Source organism: Schistocerca gregaria, chromosome 5 (assembly GCF_023897955.1).
Source record: "Schistocerca gregaria isolate iqSchGreg1 chromosome 5, iqSchGreg1.2, whole genome shotgun sequence".
NCBI lineage: Eukaryota > Metazoa > Arthropoda > Insecta > Orthoptera > Acrididae > Schistocerca > Schistocerca gregaria.
In genome coordinates this window covers 237,848,401-237,872,843 of record NC_064924.1, presented here as the reverse complement: position 1 = coordinate 237,872,843, position 24,443 = coordinate 237,848,401, and the positions used below count along the sequence as shown (strand labels likewise).

At 50.9% G+C, this 24,443-nt stretch overlaps 5 non-coding genes and 2 pseudogenes across 5 annotated transcripts; all 7 read right to left on the bottom strand.

The window, feature by feature from the left end:
* Positions 1 to 3,528: 3,528 nt before the first annotated feature.
* LOC126273485 (5S ribosomal RNA) lies at positions 3,529 to 3,647 on the bottom strand. Its single transcript, XR_007549338.1, has one exon. It is a non-coding gene; the product is annotated as a 5S ribosomal RNA (ribosomal RNA).
* A 7,242-nt stretch (positions 3,648 to 10,889) lies between these two features.
* On the bottom strand, positions 10,890 to 11,007 carry LOC126274538 (5S ribosomal RNA; annotated as a pseudogene).
* A 7,382-nt stretch (positions 11,008 to 18,389) lies between these two features.
* Positions 18,390 to 18,507, bottom strand: LOC126274537 (5S ribosomal RNA; annotated as a pseudogene).
* A 1,280-nt stretch (positions 18,508 to 19,787) lies between these two features.
* On the bottom strand, positions 19,788 to 19,906 carry LOC126273484 (5S ribosomal RNA). Its single transcript, XR_007549337.1, has one exon. It is a non-coding gene; the product is annotated as a 5S ribosomal RNA (ribosomal RNA).
* A 1,262-nt stretch (positions 19,907 to 21,168) lies between these two features.
* On the bottom strand, positions 21,169 to 21,287 carry LOC126273483 (5S ribosomal RNA). The gene has a single exon (XR_007549336.1). It is a non-coding gene; the product is annotated as a 5S ribosomal RNA (ribosomal RNA).
* Positions 21,288 to 22,567: 1,280 nt separating this feature from the next.
* Positions 22,568 to 22,686, bottom strand: LOC126273482 (5S ribosomal RNA). Its single transcript, XR_007549335.1, has one exon. It is a non-coding gene; the product is annotated as a 5S ribosomal RNA (ribosomal RNA).
* A 1,280-nt stretch (positions 22,687 to 23,966) lies between these two features.
* On the bottom strand, positions 23,967 to 24,085 carry LOC126273481 (5S ribosomal RNA). The gene has a single exon (XR_007549334.1). It is a non-coding gene; the product is annotated as a 5S ribosomal RNA (ribosomal RNA).
* Between the last annotated feature and the right edge of the window lie 358 nt (positions 24,086 to 24,443).

Genomic DNA, 24,443 nt, shown 5'->3' with positions numbered 1-24,443 from the left:
TTAAGATGGCAGTACCAGTCTGTTCGTCCGACATTACATTATCAACGACAGTAAAATCAGAAGTGTCAAGTAAAAACAACAGAGCCTGACGCGTAACTTCCTGTAAGAATGCCACATGACAATGGGAATCATGTAAAAAAGCGAGTAAGGCCGACAACTTGTGTGGATTACTCAGCTTGTTAACATTGATAGTTAAAATATTCCACGAGCAACGCTCAGGCTCCATACACAATTAAAAGACACAAGCACAAAAAACTCCTCATTTAAAAACAGACAGCAGACATGGACGGAATTCCAGCCACCAGAAGGATAAAGGGTATGCTAAAAAGACGGGTTTTAATTCCCGTCAACCGGATTAGGGGACAACAAAGGAATCAGTAAGTCGTCTCACCACCTTCCACGTCCTCCGCCCACGCAGTGGGGTGGACGGGAGTGGGGGTGGACGCGATCCCAGAATCTGCGCCACCGGAAGCTACCGACAAAGGATCAACGGCGGGCATCTCCACGTCGGAAGAAGTCGGCACTCGCTCGGGGGCAGAAGGACAGACACGACGCTGGTGGGTGTCTTCGGCCTTCCGTTTCGTCGGCAATTGCGGCGTCGCCACAGCCAAAGCCGTGTCGGCCGTCACAACTGAATCGGAACCAACGGGCTGCTGACTTAAAACGGTTCGTAAATGTCGAACAGCGACATCACGCTTCTGATCGGCAACGTTAGGATCGTCAGGCAAACGCTGGCGAGAAGCGGCACGCCGTTGTTGTTGTTGATGTTGTGATTGCTGTGTGTGACGCCCGGAGCCGGAAGCCTGAGACTGCCGCCGCTCGGGGTCTAGGTCCCGACGCGCGACACGCTGTTGGGAGTCCTGCCGACCAACCCGCGACTGCCGGGAAGCGGCGGGGGTACGGTCAGCCGGAGACGGACTGCGGTCCGGTCGTGTAAACCCCCTGCCTGAGGAAGGCGACCGACCGACACTGCGTGCACGTTGCCTGCTAGAACTTCGAGACGGAAATTCATCACGCCGCGGTTTCGGAGTCGCAAAAAAATCCTGCGAGTCCACGGCAGTAGTGGGAACGGGAGCACTGGCGGCCACGTCAACGAAGTCAGTCACCGTACCAGAGAATTCCGGTACCGACACAGTCTGCGAAACAGCTGTCGACACTAAATCAGTCGCCGACGTAGGCGCGGGTTCGGACACAGTTGCAAGTGAAACATCGGGCAGAGACAGAATTTCGGCAGCCTGGACAGTAGCCGTAGCCTGTGCAGAATCATCAGACTCAGAAACAAGGTCACTGCTGGGAGGGGACACATCCATGGCAACCGCGGAGGCAGCGAGGTTAGCATCGGCCACGCGGCGCGAAGGTGCGGGGGGGGCTGTACCTAAGACCGTGGCGGCGACAGAGGCAAAGCTGGCCCCGCGCAAACTGTCGTCAATCAGTAATTGAGCGGGTCGTTTGCGTTTCGGGCAGTCTTGCCGGTAATGACCGACACCATTGCAAAATGAACAAGTTTGAGGCTGTCCACTATAAGTCACAAACGCACGGTGGCCGTTAACCAAAATAAAGGACGGAATGTGTTGCCTGACAACCATTTTCACGCTCCGCACACCGTTCTCGACTTGAAAAATGTATGCAGACGACCATTTCTCCTTCACAACAGATAACACAGTGCCATATGGCCGCAAGTGACGAGAAATAGTGTCGTTGCGAATTTCAAACGGAAGGTTAAAGATCCGTATTTGTCGAACACCAAAACCAGCGTGAGACACAGTTACATTACTAATATTTCCGTTAAGGTGGCGAAATTTGCGAATACCGTCATTAACAGAAACAACAGCATCACACAGATTGGAAGATTTGAGTTTCAAAAACACAGAATTTAAGAACGTATCGAACTGAATACCGAGTACGTCAGTAGTAGACAACAACAAATCCTCAATTAACCAACGATGAATTTCAAAAGCCGAGGGTTTTTCTACAGAACGATCAAACTCGCACTGAACATTGTTCTGTCTCTCTTCACTGTCATCATAAACCAAATCCATTACTTACAGTCAGTAGAAGTTTAACCACGTGGCAAAGGAAGCAGACGACACGCGAGGCGCCGCCGGCCAAGTCGCACAAGGAAGTACTGCTCGCTCGTCACCGAGGTGTTGCAAGGCGGGCAGACAGCCAAGTACTAACCGGGCCCGATGTTGCTTAACTTCGGTGATCGGACGAGAACCGGTGTATTCAACATGGTATGGCCGTTGGCGTCCTTATACTGTAGCCGCACGGCAGAAGAAGGCTTCGCCTCTCCTCCCAACACACGCAATCGCCGTTTTCGGTGGCGCATTTGACGCAAAGCACGTCCTTCCACCTCGAAGGCGACGCGCAGTGAGGCGCGCCGCCACGTGGGCCAAACGCACAACACAGCTGCTCGTTGCACCGCCTGTCATTCGTTTGGTTCGTGCGGCCTCCGACACTCGCGGGAGACGCACCTTATTATTGTTATCCGGCGCAGGGCTTGGGCGCGGCCGGGCGGCGGGAGGACTGCGCGGGGTGTGGCAGTGTCCTGCTGGACCGAGGGAAGCGTTCTCACCTGCCTGACACGCGTCGCGCTTCCAGATATTTGCGTAATTCGCACGGTGCATTCTCGGCTGTCCCCTTCCGTCCCGACTTGTCCCGACTTTGCTCGACTGCCGCTCGCTGCCGCTCGGGTCGCGGTCCATATGACAGCACAAGTACGAGAAGCATCTGCGAGATGGGCGCGGGCCGAACCGGCGTGTCCGAGGCGCCGTGTGCGGCCGTTCGGAGCTACCAGAGCCACTCTGTGCTGCGCCGTGCCGTGGAAAGGTGCGAAAACATGCACACACGACACAGGCTGTTCGACAAAGCATCCATCTCTTGTAGCGACGAAAGGTAAATTTTTGTTTACAAATTTGCCGTTGTGCACTGCTACAAAACAATATGCCCTGACGTATTTCACAATATTTCTGTCACTTCATACTGTTTTGTTATTTCCAGAGACTCTTTGGAAGTCTTCCTTGGCGCACTCTTTTCAAACTGAGTTCCTTAATATCGTATCTTACGATAGTTTAAAATCAGTATGGAAGCATCTTTGTCACATGAGAAAGGTAGCATGAAAAAAGGGCTGGCAGGGGTAGTGACAAGAAAGCAAGAAATGAAGACAGCCAGAGTTCCCAGGCGGTCGCCGATCCGAATACTAACGTTGTTGCTTATCTTCAGTGGTCGGACAGGAACAGGTTTTTTTAATGTAGTTAGTTTTTGGAATTTAGCGCTCCTACAAAACAGTAGGCTCTGACGTATTTCAGGAGCACATCTGTCGATTCGCAGTGTTTCGTTATTTTCAACGACTTCCTAGCACTCTTCCTCCGCGCATTTGGTTCAAACTGAGTTCATTACTGTAATTTCGCATCTTACATTTAATACAGTGGTTTAAAATGCTTGTGGAAGCATCTTTTTCGCACCTGAGAGTTTGTATGAAAAGAGGGCTGGCACGTGTAGTGACATAAAATTTAAAATAAGAGAGGAAGCCAACAGCACCCGGTGTTCCCAGGCGGTCACCCATCCAAGTACTAACCGGGCCCGATGTTGCTTAACTTCGGTGATCGGACGAGAACCGGTGTATTCAACATGGTATGGCCGTTGGCGTCCTTATACTGTAGCCGCACGGCAGAAGAAGGCTTCGCCTCTCCTCCCAACACACGCAATCGCCGTTTTCGGTGGCGCATTTGACGCAAAGCACGTCCTTCCACCTCGAAGGCGACGCGCAGTGAGGCGCGCCGCCACGTGGGCCAAACGCACAACACAGCTGCTCGTTGCACCGCCTGTCATTCGTTTGGTTCGTGCGGCCTCCGACACTCGCGGGAGACGCACCTTATTATTGTTATCCGGCGCAGGGCTTGGGCGCGGCCGGGCGGCGGGAGGACTGCGCGGGGTGTGGCAGTGTCCTGCTGGACCGAGGGAAGCGTTCTCACCTGCCTGACACGCGTCGCGCTTCCAGATATTTGCGTAATTCGCACGGTGCATTCTCGGCTGTCCCCTTCCGTCCCGACTTGTCCCGACTTTGCTCGACTGCCGCTCGCTGCCGCTCGGGTCGCGGTCCATATGACAGCACAAGTACGAGAAGCATCTGCGAGGGCGCGGGCCGAACCGGCGTGTCCGAGGCGCCGTGTGCGGCCGTTCGGAGCTACCAGAGCCACTCTGTGCTGCGCCGTGCCGTGGAAAGGTGCGAAAACATGCACACACGACACAGGCTGTTCGACAAAGCATCCATCTCTTGTAGCGACGAAAGGTAAATTTTTGTTTACAAATTTGCCGTTGTGCACTGCTACAAAACAATATGCCCTGACGTATTTCACAATATTTCTGTCACTTCATACTGTTTTGTTATTTCCAGAGACTCTTTGGAAGTCTTCCTTGGCGCACTCTTTTCAAACTGAGTTCCTTAATATCGTATCTTACGATAGTTTAAAATCAGTATGGAAGCATCTTTGTCACATGAGAAAGGTAGCATGAAAAAAGGGCTGGCAGGGGTAGTGACAAGAAAGCAAGAAATGAAGACAGCCAGAGTTCCCAGGCGGTCGCCGATCCGAATACTAACGTTGTTGCTTATCTTCAGTGGTCGGACAGGAACAGGTTTTTTTAATGTAGTTAGTTTTTGGAATTTAGCGCTCCTACAAAACAGTAGGCTCTGACGTATTTCAGGAGCACATCTGTCGATTCGCAGTGTTTCGTTATTTTCAACGACTTCCTAGCACTCTTCCTCCGCGCATTTTGTTCAAACTGAGTTCATTACTGTAATTTCGCATCTTACATTTAATACAGTGGTTTAAAATGCTTGTGGAAGCATCTTTTTCGCACCTGAGAGTTTGTATGAAAAGAGGGCTGGCAGGTGTAGTGACATAAAATTTAAAATAAGAGAGGAAGCCAACAGCACCTTTTTTTTTTTTTTTTTTTTTGGGAGCCAACAGCACTTTTTTTTTTTTTTTTTTTTTTTTTTTTTTTTTTTTTTTTTTTTGAAACACGAAAGAAACGGATGGGAGTCCTTCTTCCAAAACGTAATCCCAAATAAAAGAAAAAATTTTCCACTGGACGCCACTGCAGCCTGCCGTGACAGTGTTCCAGAGCAACGACAACCCTCCAAAGCAACAGTCACTCTGCATCCGCCAAAAAAAAAAGAGATTCCACCGGACAAAAATAAAGTCCCAAGAAAAACGTCTCCGCTAATGTTCGATGGATGGGACATAAAGAATAAAAACAAAACGTCGACGCACAGTAACAGGAGGGAATCCAACATTCAGGCACACACCAACTGTGATAAATTTATCTCCCTGATACTGTCTCCTCACGCGTCGCGAAAAAATAAAAACAAAAACAACACAGGAAAAAAAAAACAAAGGAAAGAAAACAGAAAAGAACTGTGACGGACAAAACTCCATTCACAGAACTGTATGTCATTATGACGTTTTCGCTAATGTACGGTCCATATAAACACAGCTTTACCGTGCCATAAATCATTATCCAAGAAGCCAAGTCCGATGACATGCAAGGGTTCGTCATATCACGTCAACATTAGTATTATCATTACTGCCAGATAGGAAAAGTAGAAATGTCAAGATCGGGTATGCAGCCTCATAGGGTAAGTGACAATTTGGTGAACGCATGGGCTAAAGCGACATGCAAAAAATTGGCATAAGTCAGGGAATAAGCCGGTCGACCAAGTGTCTGACGATGTTCCGCCCACAGGTAAGACAGAAAATCGACAGCATCAGTCAATTTCAGGGTGAAAATACAAAAAATCGTATGTCCCAAAATCCAAAGTGTGGCATTTCGTTTGGCGGCCGGATAAGCTGCGCACTGAGGCACGATGGCGTCCAAAGCCGTCACCTGCCGCCTGTCCACCCTGTTGATTAAGCGCACCATGTCACACGCAATATCCCAAACAACACGGAATTTTCGACACTCGAATCGGTGTTCGATGGTGTCCTCCTCAGGACACGAATCACAGACACCCGAAGAAATCAGATCGATAGAGTGCAGCTTAGCGTTAGTTGGAAATGTGCGGTTCACTACTTTATACCACGTCGCGTGAACGTGGGCCGGAATGACGGCGGCGGCGAGGTTTCTCCACACCACCTTCCAGTCATGCTGAGGTAGCCGATACTCCCATTTATTCCTGCTTGGCGAGCCCCGAAGAGCGCGAAGAATGTCACCGACACTGCACGCACGGACATCACCAAGCACTAGATAGCTGTTATTAATATAATACCGGCGTACGAAGTTAAAGGTGTACGGAATATGACCGACCGAGACCGGAGCAATCACAGATGGCGGGCGATATGCATTGAACAAGGCAGCCGTCGGACTGCACGGCCCCTTGTCAATCACCACCGTTGTCCGCTTCACGAAGAGCGCCGCGCACTTGTGGCGAAAATCAACTAAACCCAGCCCCCCCTCCGCCAGACTCAAGGTACAGGTTGCCAGGGAGACCTTAAAAATGTCACCCTTCCACAGCAACCAATAGACCGCCTGTTGAATGGCCCTTTCCAGCTGTTTCGGCACAGGTAGGACTTGTGCCAGATACCACGCTTTTGCCAAAATCTGCGTGTTGATAAGAGCCACCCGTTGACGGAGCGCCAAATTCCGAGAGGCATACAATTTTGCAACAGCCCGAACCTTGTACAGCGTGGACCGCCAATTAAGAGCTTCCATACGCTGCGTATTGTCAGTCAGAATGACACCGAGAACCGTCTGCCGTTGCTTGACACAAAACCAGTCGCCGTGGACAGTACGCAGTCGAGGTGTAAGAGGGAGCAAAACAGTTTTCCGAGGATTGACGACAGCCCCCGTTGCCCTCTCGAATCGCTGCAAAACACCATGCAGCCTGTCAATGTCCTCTGGCTGATCAAGGAACACGCCGAGGTCGTCGGCATACGCCCTGCAGATCAGCTGATCGTCACCAATGCGAATGCCTCGGCAATCCTGGGCGATACAGCGGAGGAGCGGATCTAACGCCAAAGCGAAGAGCGACATTGACAAGGGGCAACCCTGACGAACTGAACGGCTAATCGGAATCACACGACTGGCAATTCCGTTGATTACGACCCGCGACGTGGCATTCCGCAAAATATTGTGCACCATCTTCGTCATTTTAGTGCCAAATCCAAAACCGACCAACACCTGCCGCAGATAGGTGTGACTAATCCGATCGAAGGCGTTTTTGAAATCGACCAGCATTATCCCAGCCGTCCGGAGCCTGTGACTCTTAACATAGCCGATGCAGTCCCGGTACGCCAGGACAGCATCGAAAATGTTACGGTCCCTGACAGCACACGTCTGATGTTCACTCACCACCCTCGGCATAACGTTCGTCAGTCTGTGAGTGATGCACCGTGCTATAATTTTATAGTCGGCGTTCAGTAAGGTTATCGGACGCACACTGTCGAGATGTGGTGTTGTGGTCGATTTCGGAATGAGTGCAATGCGCCCTTCGGAAAATTCCGCCGGAATATCAACGCCGTTATGGATCTCATTCATGATGTCAATTAAAACACGACTTAAAAAACGGAAAAATTTTAAATAAAATTCTGCGGGAATCCCGTCCAGTCCAGGGGACCTGCCCCTAGGACTCCGTTTCACAGCTGCATCTAAGTCATCAAAGGTAAAAGGTTCATTTAAAACAGCCCTATCCTGTCTCGTTAACACACGTGGCACACACTGCAAAAAATCGCGCAGCGTCGCGGCGTCTACGTCCACTTGTCTAAAGAGCGTCGCAAAATGCGCGTGAACTTCCCGCTCAATGGCCGCACCATCTGAGGTGGACGTGCCGTCCTGCTGGATCCATTTACGGATAGCCAACCGCTCGCGCCGCCGGCGCTCCCTGTGTAGGTGGTAAAGAGAGAGCGGTTCCCCTTCTACGTCACCCACCGGTTGGCTCCGCGCGATAGCCCCAGCACCCTTCCGACGAAGATCATCGAGGAGCTTGGCCTTAAATTGATTAAAAACAGGAAGCAAGTCAGGAGACGCCGTGACCCGCTGAGCGAGATCCTTTAAACAGTCCTGGTAAAAACGTGTCGTCGACCGACGCCAATGCGCCGCATCGAGACTAAAATCGATTAAAAAACGCCTAATAGCCGGCTTGGCTACCCCCACCCACCAAACGAGAGTATTGCCGTCATCGCCTTTATCACGCAAGAGCTTGCGCCACAACGCAGTAAACTGAGACGTGAGACTGGCATCGTCCAAAAGACTACAGTTAAATTTCCAAGTATTGTTGCGCCGAGTAGGGCGCGCACGCGGTAGGAGGAGCTGACACAAGTAGCCGCAATGGTCTGAAAAAATGACCGGCAACACGTCCGCCTTCCGGACGTGGGCGGCGAGCGGCGAAGACACATAGATCCTGTCGAGTCTACTGTGACCGGTGGCGTAAAAGTGCGTGAAATGCGTCTTGTCCGGATTAAGGACACGCCACGTGTCCCGGAGCCGAAAGCTGTCAACCAACGTACGCAATTCCTGGCACCAGTTAGGACGCGGCGCCTGATCTCGACCATCAATTACTGCATTAAAGTCACCACCAATCACTAAGTCGGTACGATTGTGATGGAGAAGTTGACAAAGATCCTGACCATAAAACTTATTGCGCGCTGGTTTGTCACCGGCATGAGCGTACACATTAACAAAAGCAACACCGTTAATGGTACATGCAATAGCGCGGCCATTTGGCAATATTTCAAGATTGCCAACATCAAATTCCGGACGAATTAAGATGGCAGTACCAGTCTGTTCGTCCGACATTACATTATCAACGACAGTAAAATCAGAAGTGTCAAGTAAAAACAACAGAGCCTGACGCGTAACTTCCTGTAAGAATGCCACATGACAATGGGAATCATGTAAAAAAGCGAGTAAGGCCGACAACTTGTGTGGATTACTCAGCTTGTTAACATTGATAGTTAAAATATTCCACGAGCAACGCTCAGGCTCCATACACAATTAAAAGACACAAGCACAAAAAACTCCTCATTTAAAAACAGACAGCAGACATGGACGGAATTCCAGCCACCAGAAGGATAAAAGGTATGCTAAAAAGACGGGTTTTAATTCCCGTCAACCGGATTAGGGGACAACAAAGGAATCAGTAAGTCGTCTCACCACCTTCCACGTCCTCCGCCCACGCAGTGGGGTGGACGGGAGTGGGGGTGGACGCGGTCCCAGAATCTGCGCCACCGGAAGCTACCGATAAAGGATCAACGGCGGGCATCTCCACGTCTGAAGAAGTCGGCACTCGCTCGGGGGCAGAAGGACAGACACGACGCTGGTGGGTGTCTTCGGCCTTCCGTTTCGTCGGCAATTGCGGCGTCGCCACAGCCAAAGCCGTGTCGGCCGTCACAACTGAATCGGAACCAACGGGCTGCTGACTTAAAACGGTTCGTAAATGTCGAACAGCGACATCACGCTTCTGATCGGCAACGTTAGGATCGTCAGGCAGACGCTGGCGAGAAGCGGCACGCCGTTGTTGTTGTTGATGTTGTGATTGCTGTGTCTGACGGCCGGAGCCGGAAGCCTGAGACTGCCGCCGCTCGGGGTCTAGGTCCCGACGCGCGACACGCTGTTGGGAGTCCTGCCGACCAACCCGCGACTGCCGGGAAGCGGCGGGGGAACGGTCAGCCGGAGACGGGCTGCGGTCCGGTCGTGTAAACCCCCTGCCTGAGGAAGGCGACCGACCGACACTGCGTGCACGTTGCCTGCTAGAACTTCGAGACGGAAATTCATCACGCCGCGGTTTCGGAGTCGCAAAAAAATCCTGCGAGTCCACGGCAGCAGTGGGAACGGGAGCACTGGCGGCCACGTCAACGAAGTCAGTCACCGTACCAGAGAATTCCGGTACCGACACAGTCTGCGAAACAGCTGTCGACACTAAATCAGTCGCCGACGTAGGCGCGGGTTCGGACACAGTTGCAAGTGAAACATCGGGCAGAGACAGAATTTCGACAGCCTGCACAGTAGCCGTAGCCTGTGCAGAATCATCAGACTCAGAAACAAGGTCACTGCTGGGAGGGGACACATCCATGGCAACCGCGGAGGCAGCGAGGTTAGCATCGGCCACGCGGCGCGTAGGTGCGGGGGGGGCTGTACCTAAGACCGTGGCGGCGACAGAGGCAAAGCTGGCCCCGCGCAAAACGTCGTCAATCGGTAACTGAGCGGGCCGTTTGCGTTTCGGGCAGTCTTGCCGGTAATGACCGACACCATTGCAAAATGAACAAGTTTGAGGCTGTCCACTATAAGTCACAAACGCACGGTGGCCGTTAACCAAAATAAAGGACGGAATGTGTTGCCTGACAACCATTTTCACGCTCCGCACACCGTTCTCGACTTGAAAAATGTATGCAGACGACCATTTCTCCTTCACAACAGATAATACAGTGCCATATGGCCGCAAGTGACGAGAAATAGTGTCGTTGCGAATTTCAAACGGAAGGTTAAAGATCCGTATTTGTCGAACACCAAAACCAGCGTGAGACACAGTTACATTACTAATATTTCCGTTAAGGTGGCGAAATTTGCGAATACCGTCATTAACAGAAACAACAGCATCACACAGATCGGAAGATTTGAGTTTCAAAAACACAGAATTTAAGAACGTATCGAACTGAATACCGAGTACGTCAGTAGTAGACAACAACAAATCCTCAATTAACCAACGATGAATTTCAAAAGCCGAGGGTTTTTCTACGGAACGATCAAACTCGCACTGAACATTGTTCTGTCTCTCTTCACTGTCATCATAAACCAAATCCATTACTTACAGTCAGTAGAAGTTTAACCACGTGGCAAAGGAAGCAGACGACACGCGAGGCGCCGCCGGCCAAGTCGCACAAGGAAGTACTGCTCGCTCGGCACCGAGGTGTTGCCAGGCGGGCAGACAGCCAAGTACTAACCGGGCCCGATGTTGCTTAACTTCGGTGATCGGACGAGAACCGGTGTATTCAACATGGTATGGCCGTTGGCGTCCTTATACTGTAGCCGCACGGCAGAAGAAGGCTTCGCCTCTCCTCCCAACACACGCAATCGCCGTTTTCGGTGGCGCATTTGACGCAAAGCACGTCCTTCCACCTCGAAGGCGACGCGCAGTGAGGCGCGCCGCCACGTGGGCCAAACGCACAACACAGCTGCTCGTTGCACCGCCTGTCATTCGTTTGGTTCGTGCGGCCTCCGACACTCGCGGGAGACGCACCTTATTATTGTTATCCGGCGCAGGGCTTGGGCGCGGCCGGGCGGCGGGGGGACTGCGCGGGGTGTGGCAGTGTCCTGCTGGACCGAGGGAAGCGTTCTCACCTGCCTGACACGCGTCGCGCTTCCAGATATTGGCGTAATTCGCACGGTGCATTCTCGGCTGTCCCCTTCCGTCCCGACTTGTCCCGACTTTGCTCGACTGCCGCTCGCTGCCGCTCGGGTCGCGGTCCATATGACAGCACAAGCTCGAGAAACATCTGCGAGATGGGCGCGGGCCGAACCGGCGTGTCCGAGGCGCCGTGTGCGGCCGTTCGGAGCTACCAGGGCAGCTCTGTGCTGCGCCGTGCCGTGGAAAGGTGCGAAAACATGCACACACGACACAGGCTGTTCGACAAAGCATCCATCTCTTGTAGCGACGAAAGGTAAATTTTTGTTTACAAATTTGCCGTTGTGCACTGCTACAAAACAATATGCCCTGACGTATTTCACAACATTTCTGTCACTTCATACTGTTTTGTTATTTCCAGAGACTCTTTGGAAGTCTTCCTTGGCGCACTCTTTTCAAACTGAGTTCCTTAATATCGTATCTTACGATAGTTTACAATCAGTATGGAAGCATCTTTGTCACATGAGAAAGGTAGCATGAAAAAAGGGCTGGCAGGGGTAGTGACAAGAAAGCAAGAAATGAAGACAGCCAGAGTTCCCAGGCGGTCGCCGATCCGAATACTAACGTTGTTGCTTATCTTCAGTGGTCGGACAGGAACAGGTTTTTTTAATGTAGTTAGTTTTTGGAATTTAGCGCTCCTACAAAACAGTAGGCTCTGACGTATTTCAGGAGCACATCTGTCGATTCGCAGTGTTTCGTTATTTTCAACGACTTCCTAGCACTCTTCCTCCGCGCATTTTGTTCAAACTGAGTTCATTACTGTAATTTCGCATCTTACGTTTAATACAGTGGTTTAAAATGCTTGTGGAAGCATCTTTTTCGCACCTGAGAGTTTGTATGAAAAGAGGGCTGGCAGGTGTAGTGACATAAAATTTAAAAGAAGAGAGGAAGCCAACAGCACCTTTTTTTTTTTTTTTTTTTTTTCTTTTTTTTGTTTTGTTTTTTTTTTTATTTTTATGAGAGGGAGCCAACAGCACTTTTTTTTCATAAATTAAATAGGCCTGCAACACGTGAAAACGAAATGTGATAAATGCCTCCCATTTATACGCCAAAAACTGAAAGAGGAAACGGAAAGATAAGGTGGATCCACACCGTAACAATCGATGATGACGACTGTCCAAAGGGAACACAAAACATTTGTACGCAACGAGGACGACGCATCCACCGGAAAAGGAAAGTCATTGTCGGTCGGGCATCGAGCGTGGCTGGCAGGCGGCGGCAATGAGGGCAGGGGTCAATTAGTCTGAGGCCTGGCCACAGTGTCGCCCCCACACCCGTCATCACTCATATCGACCGTAAAACAAAACAATATTTCATGTATGAAAAAAAGAGAAATCGCAACAGCCTAGGTATAGTAAAAACAACATGAAACAAAACGCTATTTTAAAGCGCCGGTAATCCCGGTGTGAAATCCCACACCGACGAAAGGTTCCAAAAGTGCCGAGCGCAGACACGTGACGAGAAGTGGGAGCGCTCGACAGTAAAAGAAATGAAAAAAGAAAAAAGAAAAAATAACGCAAACAGTCACCACTAGAAACTAGAACTGAAACATCAGTAAAGAATCTCGTCACGCCACATACGGGGAAAAAAAAGAAAAAAGAAACTAATAATACCGACACTCATGCCAAACAAGAAGTTTGGCAATAACGTTCAGAAAAAACTGAAAAGACTTCTGATGTCGTTCGATAGTCAAGTTTCGGCAATTTTCGTTCCAGAAAACATAGAGAAAGTCGCATTTATTCATATTGTGTCGCTCAAGGGCAATTTGAAAATACGAGACAATAACATCCATGTTACGCAGGTACCGACATACGCGCAAAAGCATGCGCCAGTGCGACCTGCAAAAAATTTGCAAAATTTTGCCGATAATGTGGCGATGTCTGAATCTGAGAATGTTGGGTCCATAAAAAGGTAAGGAAGTCCAAATCGGTACACAACTTTAAAGAGAAAATAGCAAAAACTGTATGGCCAAAGATCCACACCGTGGCATTTCGCTTGGTGGTGGGGTAGACGACACACTGCGGAATTAATACATCATCCACAGTAACGGTTCGAGCGTCCACCCGCTGAATCAGACGAATCATATCCCTGGCGACGTCCCAAACACGGCGGAAGCGGTCACACGCAAAGCGGTGTTCAAGAGTATCGTCGACAGTACACACGTCACACACTCCAGATGGGATAAGGTTGATGGAATGAAGTTTGGAGTTGGTGGGGATGGTGCGATGCACCACCTTGTACCATGCAGCGTGTACGGAAGCCGGGAGGACTTTGTTGGCGAGGTTTTGCCACACTGCCACCCAGTTGCAGCGTGGCAATCGATACTCCCACTTGCAACGAATAGGAGGTCCGCGTATAGCATCGCAGACAGCGCTAACCGTGTGGGCGGAGATGTCACGAAGTGTCAGGTAACTATTATCGAAATAGTAGCGGCGCACATAAGAAAGATAAAACGGGATGTGCGACACAGAAACAGGTGCCACTTCAGAATGAGGACGATAACGATTAAAAACAACCGCGGTGGGACTGCAAGGTGCCTTCTGCATAACAGCGGTAATTCTCTTCCAAAGGAGAGCCGCACATTTGGCTGAAAAATCGACAAGTCCCAAACCGCCGTCGGACAGGCCCAAGGTACAGACAGCATGTGACACCTTAAAAATCTCCCCCCTCCATAAAAACCAGTAAATCGCCTGTGTGATGGCGCGCCCCAATTGCTTGGGTACCGGGAGAACCTGCGCAAGGTACCACGCCCTTGCCAAGAAGTTATTATTTATTAAATGCACCTTTTCCCGAAGGGCCAAATTTCGGACCGCATGGATCTTGACAACAGCACGAATCCGATGCAGCGTAGGCCGCCAATTTAATGCTTCCATCTGCTGTGGATTCGAGGATAAAAGGACTCCAAGAACTTTATGCTGCTGCTGTACACAGAACCAGTCCCTACGAAGGGTACGTGCGCGGGCGGTGAGCGGTAAAAGAACAGTTTTCTGTGTATTGACAATCGCCCCCGTAGCTTGTTCAAAGTTGTGCAGAACGACTTGCAACCTGTCAACATCGTCTAAATGCTCAATAAATACGCCAAGGTCATCAGCGTATGCTTTACAAACCAATCTGGTAGTCCCCATCTGAATGCCGCGACATTCCTGACCGATATAGCGGAGGAGGGGATCCAGCGCAATGGCAAAAAGCGCCATGGAAAGCGGACACCCTTGCCGCACGGAGCGACCTACACGAAAAGCAGGAGTAAGACGACCATTAACACAGATGCGTGACGTAGCATTTTGCAACAGATGCGTCACTAAGTTGGTAAATTTATAACCAAACCCCATGCGTACCAATACCTGACGCAAATAAAAATGACTAATACGGTCAAAGGCATTCTTAAAATCAACTAATAAAATCGCCGCAGTCCGAAGCCGAGCACTTTTTACATAACCAATGCAGTCCCTGTAAGCAAGGATAGCGTCAAAGATATTCCGATCGCGCACCGCACACGTTTGCTGAGGACTAAGTACCGCCGGCAAAATGTTTTTAAGTCGCTGAGCGACGCAGCGCGTGACGATCTTGTAGTCAACATTTAATAAAGTAATCGGACGGACAGCGTCGATATTTGGCACAGCATTGGATTTGGGAACGAGCGTCACAACCCCCTCCACAAAGGCAACTGGTACAGTCACACCATTTCGAATATCATTTACCAAATCTACTAAAATCTCACTAAAAAGATGAAAAAATTTCAAATAAAATTCCGCAGGAATCCCATCTGGACCTGGAGACTTCCCGTTGGGACTCCGCCGAACGGCATCGAGAACTTCATCAGACGTAAAGGCGTCAGTTAAATGATTCCTGTCCGGGCGAGTTAAAACATGGGGTACAGTCTGCAAAAAATCTCGCAACGCGTCGGAATCCACATCAACAGCACGGAAAAGTGAAGCGAAATGTTCAAAAATATCTGTTTCAATTTCCGACTGTACAGAAGTGCGATCGCCGTTTCGCAGCCGCCAAACATTAATCTTCAAACGTTCACGGCGTTTGCGTTCCCTGTGTAAATGGTAAATGGACAGAGGTTCCCCAGTAACAAGTCCCGCAGGCTGACTTCGGACGGTCACCCCATCACTAACGGCACGCATGTCAAGTAAAAGCTTTGCTTGAAATTGCTTCAGAGTAGGCAACAACTCGGGCTGTGACGTCACCCGCAACGCTAAGTCCCGTAAACAAGCCTGGCGGAAGCGAGCCGTTGCCCGACGCCAGCGTGCCGCCTCACGGCTGTAATCAATTAAAAATTTCCTAATCGCCGGTTTAACTATCGCAACCCACCACTCAATGGTGCTACTATGACCGCCTCGAGTCCGCAACAACCGTTGCCATATACGGTTAAAACAAGTCACAAAATGGTCGTCATTGAGTAAACTGCAATTGAACTTCCACAAATTGGTACGGCGAGGAACACACAAACGAGGCAATAAAAGACGACAGGAGTAACTGGAGTGGTCAGAAAATACGACAGGAGTCACGTCAGCACTACAAATACGGGCAGACAGCTGCCTAGACACATAAATCCGATCGAGGCGGCTACGCCCGGTACCGTAAAAATAGGTGAAGTAGGTGAAATCCGGGTGTAAAACACGCCACGTGTCGAGCAGCTGAAAACTAGTGACTAAAGTACCCAGCTCGTGACATTTGTTTGGACGCGGCTCTTGATCGCTGTCGTCTAAAACACAATTAAAATCACCCCCAACGATTAAAGTATCGACATTCCTGGATAGAAGCTGACACAAATCTCTACCATAAAATTCAGCCCTGGCCGGTTTAACATTTCCTGACGGAGCGTACACATTTACAAACACAATTCCAAAAATGGTACAAGCAACAGCGCGACCGTTCGGTAAAATGTCAACGTTAGATATTGGTAAGCCAGAACGCACTAAAATTGCAGTGCCCGTATCGTTATCAGGGGCAATATTATCAATCACAGTAAAATCAGTAAAATCATGCAAAAACAAAAGCGCTTCACAAGTCACCTCCTGTAAAAAAGCGACGTGGCAGTTATTATCATACAAGAAATTTTTTAAAATCATAGCCTTCTGCGGATTTCGCAACTTATTAAGATTAACTGTTAAGATGTTCCACTGGCTACAGTCGTTAACCATATACACGTAATAACACAGTTAAAAAACAAGAAAATAAAAGAAAAACATGAAATTTGCTTAAAACAAGATAAACCATACAAACTTGCTAGGAGGGGGAGGACATACAATGAGTCACACTAATGGTTACCACCGGCCTCCACATCCGCCGACCAATCCTGTGACTGACTAGGAAGGGGGGGCGGGAGCGGTGGAGTCCCAGAAACTGTGACGGCACCTTCTGTGACGGAATGCTCCACGGCGGGCATCTCGACATCCGAAGATAAAGGCGGCACCAAATCGTGGGTGGAAGGGGGGGCACGACGAAGGTGCGAATCTTCGGCCTTTCTTTTGGTTGGAAAGGGGGAAGGTGTCACAGACAAAGGCGGATCCACCGCCATGCCGGAATCGGCATCAGAAGTCGGTTGGCTCAGGAAGGTTTTCAAATGTTGCACCGCGATGTCACGTTTCTGCGTTGCAGCAACAACATCACCCTCCGGCTGAGTGCGGGAAGAGGTCTGCTTTTTCGCGTGGCGCCTGCTGCCTCCCCCCTGAGACGGGCGGTGGCCGAGGTCTACGCCGTCGCGCGTGGCCGGTTGTCGGGAGGTCGGTTGCCCGACCGACCGAACCTGAGGGGGGGCAGGAGAACGCGCCACCGGAGACGGACTCCGATTTTTGTCCGAAAAACCACGCGTATTAAACGAAGCAGAGCTACTGGCACTACGTAAACGTGGGGTGCCAGAAGCTCGAGCGACATTCCGGTCCCTACGCGGTTTCGGTGCAGTAAAAGCTTCACGTTCTACAACAGCACTGGCACCAGAAAGACTGTCGGGGACGGTAGTAGGAGCAACCGCCGATATGTCGGGTTCCGTAACCGGGACAGTATGCGGAACAATTTCTGCCGACATCGGCACGGATTGCGGTGAGACTTCGTCCACTACCGGTTTTTCAAAAACAGATTCAGTTGTCGCAGCCGCGAGCAAAGAAGGCTCAACAGGAGGTTCAGAAACAGAAACAGAGTCACTATCAGGAACAGACGTGTCCATAACATCAGCGGCGGCCGATACAGGGGGGGCGGCCGCGAGTTGCACACGTGCGGGGGGGGCGGAACCTAAACTCGTTGCAGCAACAGAAGCAAAGCTAGGCCCACTTAAAACGTCCTCACGTGGCAACTGAACAGGCTGCCTGCGTTTAGGACAGTTTTGTCGGTAATGACCAACAGCACCGCAAAAGGAACACGTCTGAGGTTGACCACTATAGGTTATAAAAGCACGATGACCGTTAACTAACAAGAAGGAGGGAATATGTTGTCGTACTATCATCTTTACACTCCTCACGCCGTTTTCGACCTGAAAAACATAGGCGGAAGACCACTTCTCTTTAAAAACAGATAGCACGGTCCCGTACGGCCGCAAATGACGAGATATTGTGTCATTCCGGATTTCAAAAGGCAAGTTGAACACACGAACATTTCGAAGGCCAAACCCACCATGAGAAATAGTCACGTTACTAATGCGACCGTCTAGATGTCGAAATTTACGGATACCATCATTAACATTTACCACGGTATCACACAATTCGGGAGTTTTCAACTTCAAAAACACGGAATTGATAAAAGTATCAAATTGAACTCCGAGAACGTCATCGGTCGACAAACACAATTCCTCAAGTATCCAACGGTGAATTTCGAAAGCTGACGGTTTTCCGACGGAACTATCGAATTCGCATTGCACATTATTTTGTCGTTCTTCACTATTATCATACAACATAGCCATAACTTACGGACTTGATGAAATGTAGCCGCGAGGCAGGAGACAGACGACACGCGAGGCGCCGCCGGCCAAGTCGCACAAGGAAGTACTGCTCGCTCGGCACCGAGGTGTTGCCAGGCGGGCAGACAGCCAAGTACTAACCGGGCCCGATGTTGCTTAACTTCGGTGATCGGACGAGAACCGGTGTATTCAACATGGTATGGCCGTTGGCGTCCTTATACTGTAGCCGCACGGCAGAAGAAGGCTTCGCCTCTCCTCCCAACACACGCAATCGCCGTTTTCGGTGGCGCATTTGACGCAAAGCACGTCCTTCCACCTCGAAGGCGACGCGCAGTGAGGCGCGCCGCCACGTGGGCCAAACGCACAACACAGCTGCTCGTTGCACCGCCTGTCATTCGTTTGGTTCGTGCGGCCTCCGACACTCGCGGGAGACGCACCTTATTATTGTTATCCGGCGCAGGGCTTGGGCGCGGCCGGGCGGCGGGGGGACTGCGCGGGGTGTGGCAGTGTCCTGCTGGACCGAGGGAAGCGTTCTCACCTGCCTGACACGCGTCGCGCTTCCAGATATTGGCGTAATTCGCACGGTGCATTCTCGGCTGTCCCCTTCCGTCCCGACTTGTCCCGACTTTGCTCGACTGCCGCTCGCTGCCGCTCGGGTCGCGGTCCATATGACAGCACAAGCTCGAGAAACATCTGCGAGATGGGCGCGGGCCGAACCGGCGTGTCCGAGGCGCCGTGTGCGGCCGTTCGGAGCTACCAGAGCCACTCTGTGCTGCGCCGTGCCGTGGAAAGGTGCGAAAACATGCACACACGACACAGGCTGTTCGACAAAGCATCCATCTCTTGTAGCGACGAAAGGTAAATTTTTGTTTACAAATTTGCCGTTGTGCACTGCTACAAAACAATATGCCCTGACGTATTTCACAACATTTCTGTCACTTCATACTGTTTTGTTATTTCCAGAGACTCTTTGGAAGTCTTCCTTGGCGCACTCTTTTCAAACTGAGTTCCTTAATATCGTATCTTACGATAGTTTACAATCAGTATGGAAGCATCTTTGTCACATGAGAAAGGTAGCATGAAAAAAGGGCTGGCAGGGGTAGTGACAAGAAAGCAAGAAATGAAGACAGCCAGAGTTCCCAGGCGGTCGCCGATCCGAATACTAACGTTATTGCTTATCTTCAGTGGTCGGACAGGAACAGGTTTTTTTAATGTAGTTAGTTTTTGGAATTTAGCGCTCCTACAAAACAGTAGGCTCTGACGTATTTCAGGAGCACATCTGTCGATTCGCAGTGTTTCGTTATTTTCAACGACTTCCTAGCACTCTTCCTCCGCGCATTTTGTTCAAACTGAGTTCATTACTGTAATTTCGCATCTTACATTTAATACAGTGGTTTAAAATGCTTGTGGAAGCATCTTTTTCGCACCTGAGAGTTTGTATGAAAAGAGGGCTGGCAGGTGTAGTGACATAAAATTTAAAAGAAGAGAGGGAGCCAACAGCACCCGGTGTTCCCAGGCGGTCACCCATCCAAGTACTAACCGGGCCCGATGTTGCTTAACTTCGGTGATCGGACGAGAACCGGTGTATTCAACATGGTATGGCCGTTGGCGTCCTTATACTGTAGCCGCACGGCAGAAGAAGGCTTCGCCTCTCCTCCCAACACACGCAATCGCCGTTTTCGGTGGCGCATTTGACGCAAAGCACGTCCTTCCACCTCGAAGGCGACGCGCAGTGAGGCGCGCCGCCACGTGGGCCAAACGCACAACACAGCTGCTCGTTGCACCGCCTGTCATTCGTTTGGTTCGTGCGGCCTCCGACACTCGCGGGAGACGCACCTTATTATTGTTATCCGGCGCAGGGCTTGGGCGCGGCCGGGCGGCGGGGGGACTGCGCGGGGTGTGGCAGTGTCCTGCTGGACCGAGGGAAGCGTTCTCACCTGCCTGACACGCGTCGCGCTTCCAGATATTGGCGTAATTCGCACGGTGCATTCTCGGCTGTCCCCTTCCGTTGCTCGACTGCCGCTCGCTGCCGCTCGGGTCGCGGTCCATATGACAGCACAAGCTCGAGAAACATCTGCGAGATGGGCGCGGGCCGAACCGGCGTGTCCGAGGCGCCGTGTGCGGCCGTTCGGAGCTACCAGGGCAGCTCTGTGCTGCGCCGTGCCGTGGAAAGGTGCGAAAACATGCACACACTACACAGGCTGTTCGACAAAGCATCCATCTCTTGTAGCGACGAAAGGTAAATTTTTGTTTACAAATTTGCCGTTGTGCACTGCTACAAAACAATATGCCCTGACGTATTTCACAACATTTCTGTCACTTCATACTGTTTTGTTATTTCCAGAGACTCTTTGGAAGTCTTCCTTGGCGCACTCTTTTCAAACTGAGTTCCTTAATATCGTATCTTACGATAGTTTACAATCAGTATGGAAGCATCTTTGTCACATGAGAAAGGTAGCATGAAAAAAGGGCTGGCAGGGGTAGTGACAAGAAAGCAAGAAATGAAGACAGCCAGAGTTCCCAGGCGGTCGCCGATCCGAATACTAACGTTGTTGCTTATCTTCAGTGGTCGGACAGGAACAGGTTTTTTTAATGTAGTTAGTTTTTGGAATTTAGCGCTCCTACAAAACAGTAGGCTCTGACGTATTTCAGGAGCACATCTGTCGATTCGCAGTGTTTCGTTATTTTCAACGACTTCCTAGCACTCTTCCTCCGCGCATTTTGTTCAAACTGAGTTCATTACTGTAATTTCGCATCTTACATTTAATACAGTGGTTTAAAATGCTTGTGGAAGCATCTTTTTCGCACCTGAGAGTTTGTATGAAAAGAGGGCTGGCAGGTGTAGTGACATAAAATTTAAAAGAAGAGAGGGAGCCAACAGCACCCGGTGTTCCCAGGCGGTCACCCATCCAAGTACTAACCGGGCCCGATGTTGCTTAACTTCGGTGATCGGACGAGAACCGGTGTATTCAACATGGTATGGCCGTTGGCGTCCTTATACTGTAGCCGCACGGCAGAAGAAGGCTTCGCCTCTCCTCCCAACACACGCAATCGCCGTTTTCGGTGGCGCATTTGACGCAAAGCACGTCCTTCCACCTCGAAGGCGACGCGCAGTGAGGCGCGCCGCCACGTGGGCCAAACGCACAACACAGCTGCTCGTTGCACCGCCTGTCATTCGTTTGGTTCGTGCGGCCTCCGACACTCGCGGGAGACGCACCTTATTATTGTTATCCGGCGCAGGGCTTGGGCGCGGCCGGGCGGCGGGGGGACTGCGCGGGGTGTGGCAGTGTCCTGCTGGACCGAGGGAAGCGTTCTCACCTGCCTGACACGCGTCGCGCTTCCAGATATTGGCGTAATTCGCACGGTGCATTCTCGGCTGTCCCCTTCCGTCCCGACTTGTCCCGACTTTGCTCGACTGCCGCTCGCTGCCGCTCGGGTCGCGGTCCATATGACAGCACAAGCTCGAGAAACATCTGCGAGATGGGCGCGGGCCGAACCGGCGTGTCCGAGGCGCCGTGTGCGGCCGTTCGGAGCTACCAGGGCAGCTCTGTGCTGCGCCGTGCCGTGGAAAGGTGCGAAAACATGCACACACGACACAGGCTGTTCGACAAAGCATCCATCTCTTGTAGCGACGAAAGGTAAATTTTTGTTTACAAATTTGCCGTTGTGCACTGCTACAAAACAATATGCCCTGACGTATTTCACAACATTTCTGTCACTTCATACTGTTTTGTTATTTCCAGAGACTCTTTGGAAGTCTTCCTTGGCGCACTCTTTTCAAACTGAGTTCCTTAATATCGTATCTTACGATAGTTTACAATCAGTATGGAAGCATCTTTGTCACATGAGAAAGGTAGCATGAAAAAAGGGCTGGCAGGGGTAGTGACAAGAAAGCAAGAAATGAAGACAGCCAGAGTTCCCAGGCGGTCGCCGATCCGAATACTAACGTTGTTGCTTATCTTCAGTGGTCGGACAGGAACAGGTTTTTTTAATGTAGTTAGTTTTTGGAATTTAGCGCTCCTACAAAACAGTAGGCTCTGACGTATTTCAGGAGCACATCTGTCGATTCGCAGTGTTTCGTTATTTTCAACGACTTCCTAGCACTCTTCCTCCGCGCATTTTGTTCAAACTGAGTTCATTACTGTAATTTCGCATCTTACATTTAATACAGTGGTTTAAAATGCTTGTGGAAGCATCTTTTTCGCACCTGAGAGTTTGTATGAAAAGAGGGCTGGCAGGTGTAGTGACATAAAATTTAAAAGAAGAGAGGGAGCCAACAGCACCCGGTGTTCCCAGGCGGTCACCCATCCAAGTACTAACCGGGCCCGATGTTGCTTAACTTCGGTGATCGGACGAGAACCGGTGTATTCAACATGGTATGGCCGTTGGCGTCCTTATACTGTAGCCGCACGGCAGAAGAAGGCTTCGCCTCTCCTCCCAACACACGCAATCGCCGTTTTCGGTGGCGCATTTGACGCAAAGCACGTCCTTCCACCTCGAAGGCGACGCGCAGTGAGGCGCGCCGCCACGTGGGCCAAACGCACAACACAGCTGCTCGTTGCACCGCCTGTCATTCGTTTGGTTCGTGCGGCCTCCGACACTCGCGGGAGACGCACCTTATTATTGTTATCCGGCGCAGGGCTTGGGCGCGGCCGGGCGGCGGGGGGACTGCGCGGGGTGTGGCAGTGTCCTGCTGGACCGAGGGAAGCGTTCTCACCTGCCTGACACGCGTCGCGCTTCCAGATATTGGCGTAATTCGCACGGTGCATTCTCGGCTGTCCCCTTCCGTCCCGACTTGTCCCGACTTTGCTCGACTGCCGCTCGCTGCCGCTCGGGTCGCGGTCCATATGACAGCACAAGCTCGAGAAACATCTGCGAGATGGGCGCGGGCCGAACCGGCGTGTCCGAGGCGCCGTGTGCGGCCGTTCGGAGCTACCAGGGCAGCTCTGTGCTGCGCCGTGCCGTGGAAAGGTGCGAAAACATGCACACACTACACAGGCTGTTCGACAAAGCATCCATCTCTTGTAGCGACGAAAGGTAAATTTTTGTTTACAAATTTGCCGTTGTGCACTGCTACAAAACAATATGCCCTGACGTATTTCACAACATTTCTGTCACTTCATACTGTTTTGTTATTTCCAGAGACTCTTTGGAAGTCTTCCTTGGCGCACTCTTTTCAAACTGAGTTCCTTAATATCGTATCTTACGATAGTTTACAATCAGTATGGAAGCATCTTTGTCACATGAGAAAGGTAGCATGAAAAAAGGGCTGGCAGGGGTAGTGACAAGAAAGCAAGAAATGAAGACAGCCAGAGTTCCCAGGCGGTCGCCGATCCGAATACTAACGTTGTTGCTTATCTTCAGTGGTCGGACAGGAACAGGTTTTTTTAATGTAGTTAGTTTTTGGAATTTAGCGCTCCTACAAAACAGTAGGCTCTGACGTATTTCAGGAGCACATCTGTCGATTCGCAGTGTTTCGTTATTTTCAACGACTTCCTAGCACTCTTCCTCCGCGCATTTTGTTCAAACTGAGTTCATTACTGTAATTTCGCATCTTACGTTTAATACAGTGGTTTAAAATGCTTGTGGAAGCATCTTTTTCGCACCTGAGAGTTTGTATGAAAAGAGGGCTGGCAGGTGTAGTGACATAAAATTTAAAAGAAGAGAGGAAGCCAACAGCACCCGGTGTTCCCAGGCGGTCACCCATCCAAGTACTAACCGGGCCCGATGTTGCTTAACTTCGGTGATCGGACGAGAACCGGTGTATTCAACATGGTATGGCCGTTGGCGTCCTTATACTGTAGCCGCACGGCAGAAGAAGGCTTCGCCTCTCCTCCCAACACACGCAATCGCCGTTTTCGGTGGCGCATTTGACGCAAAGCACGTCCTTCCACCTCGAAGGCGACGCGCAGTGAGGCGCGCCGCCACGTGGGCCAAACGCACAACACAGCTGCTCGTTGCACCGCCTGTCATTCGTTTGGTTCGTGCGGCCTCCGACACTCGCGGGAGACGCACCTTATTATTGTTATCCGGCGCAGGGCTTGGGCGCGGCCGGGCGGCGTTGGGACTGCGCGGGGTGTGGCAGTGTCCTGCTGGACCGAGGGAAGCGTTCTCACCTGCCTGACACGCGTCGCGCTTCCAGATATT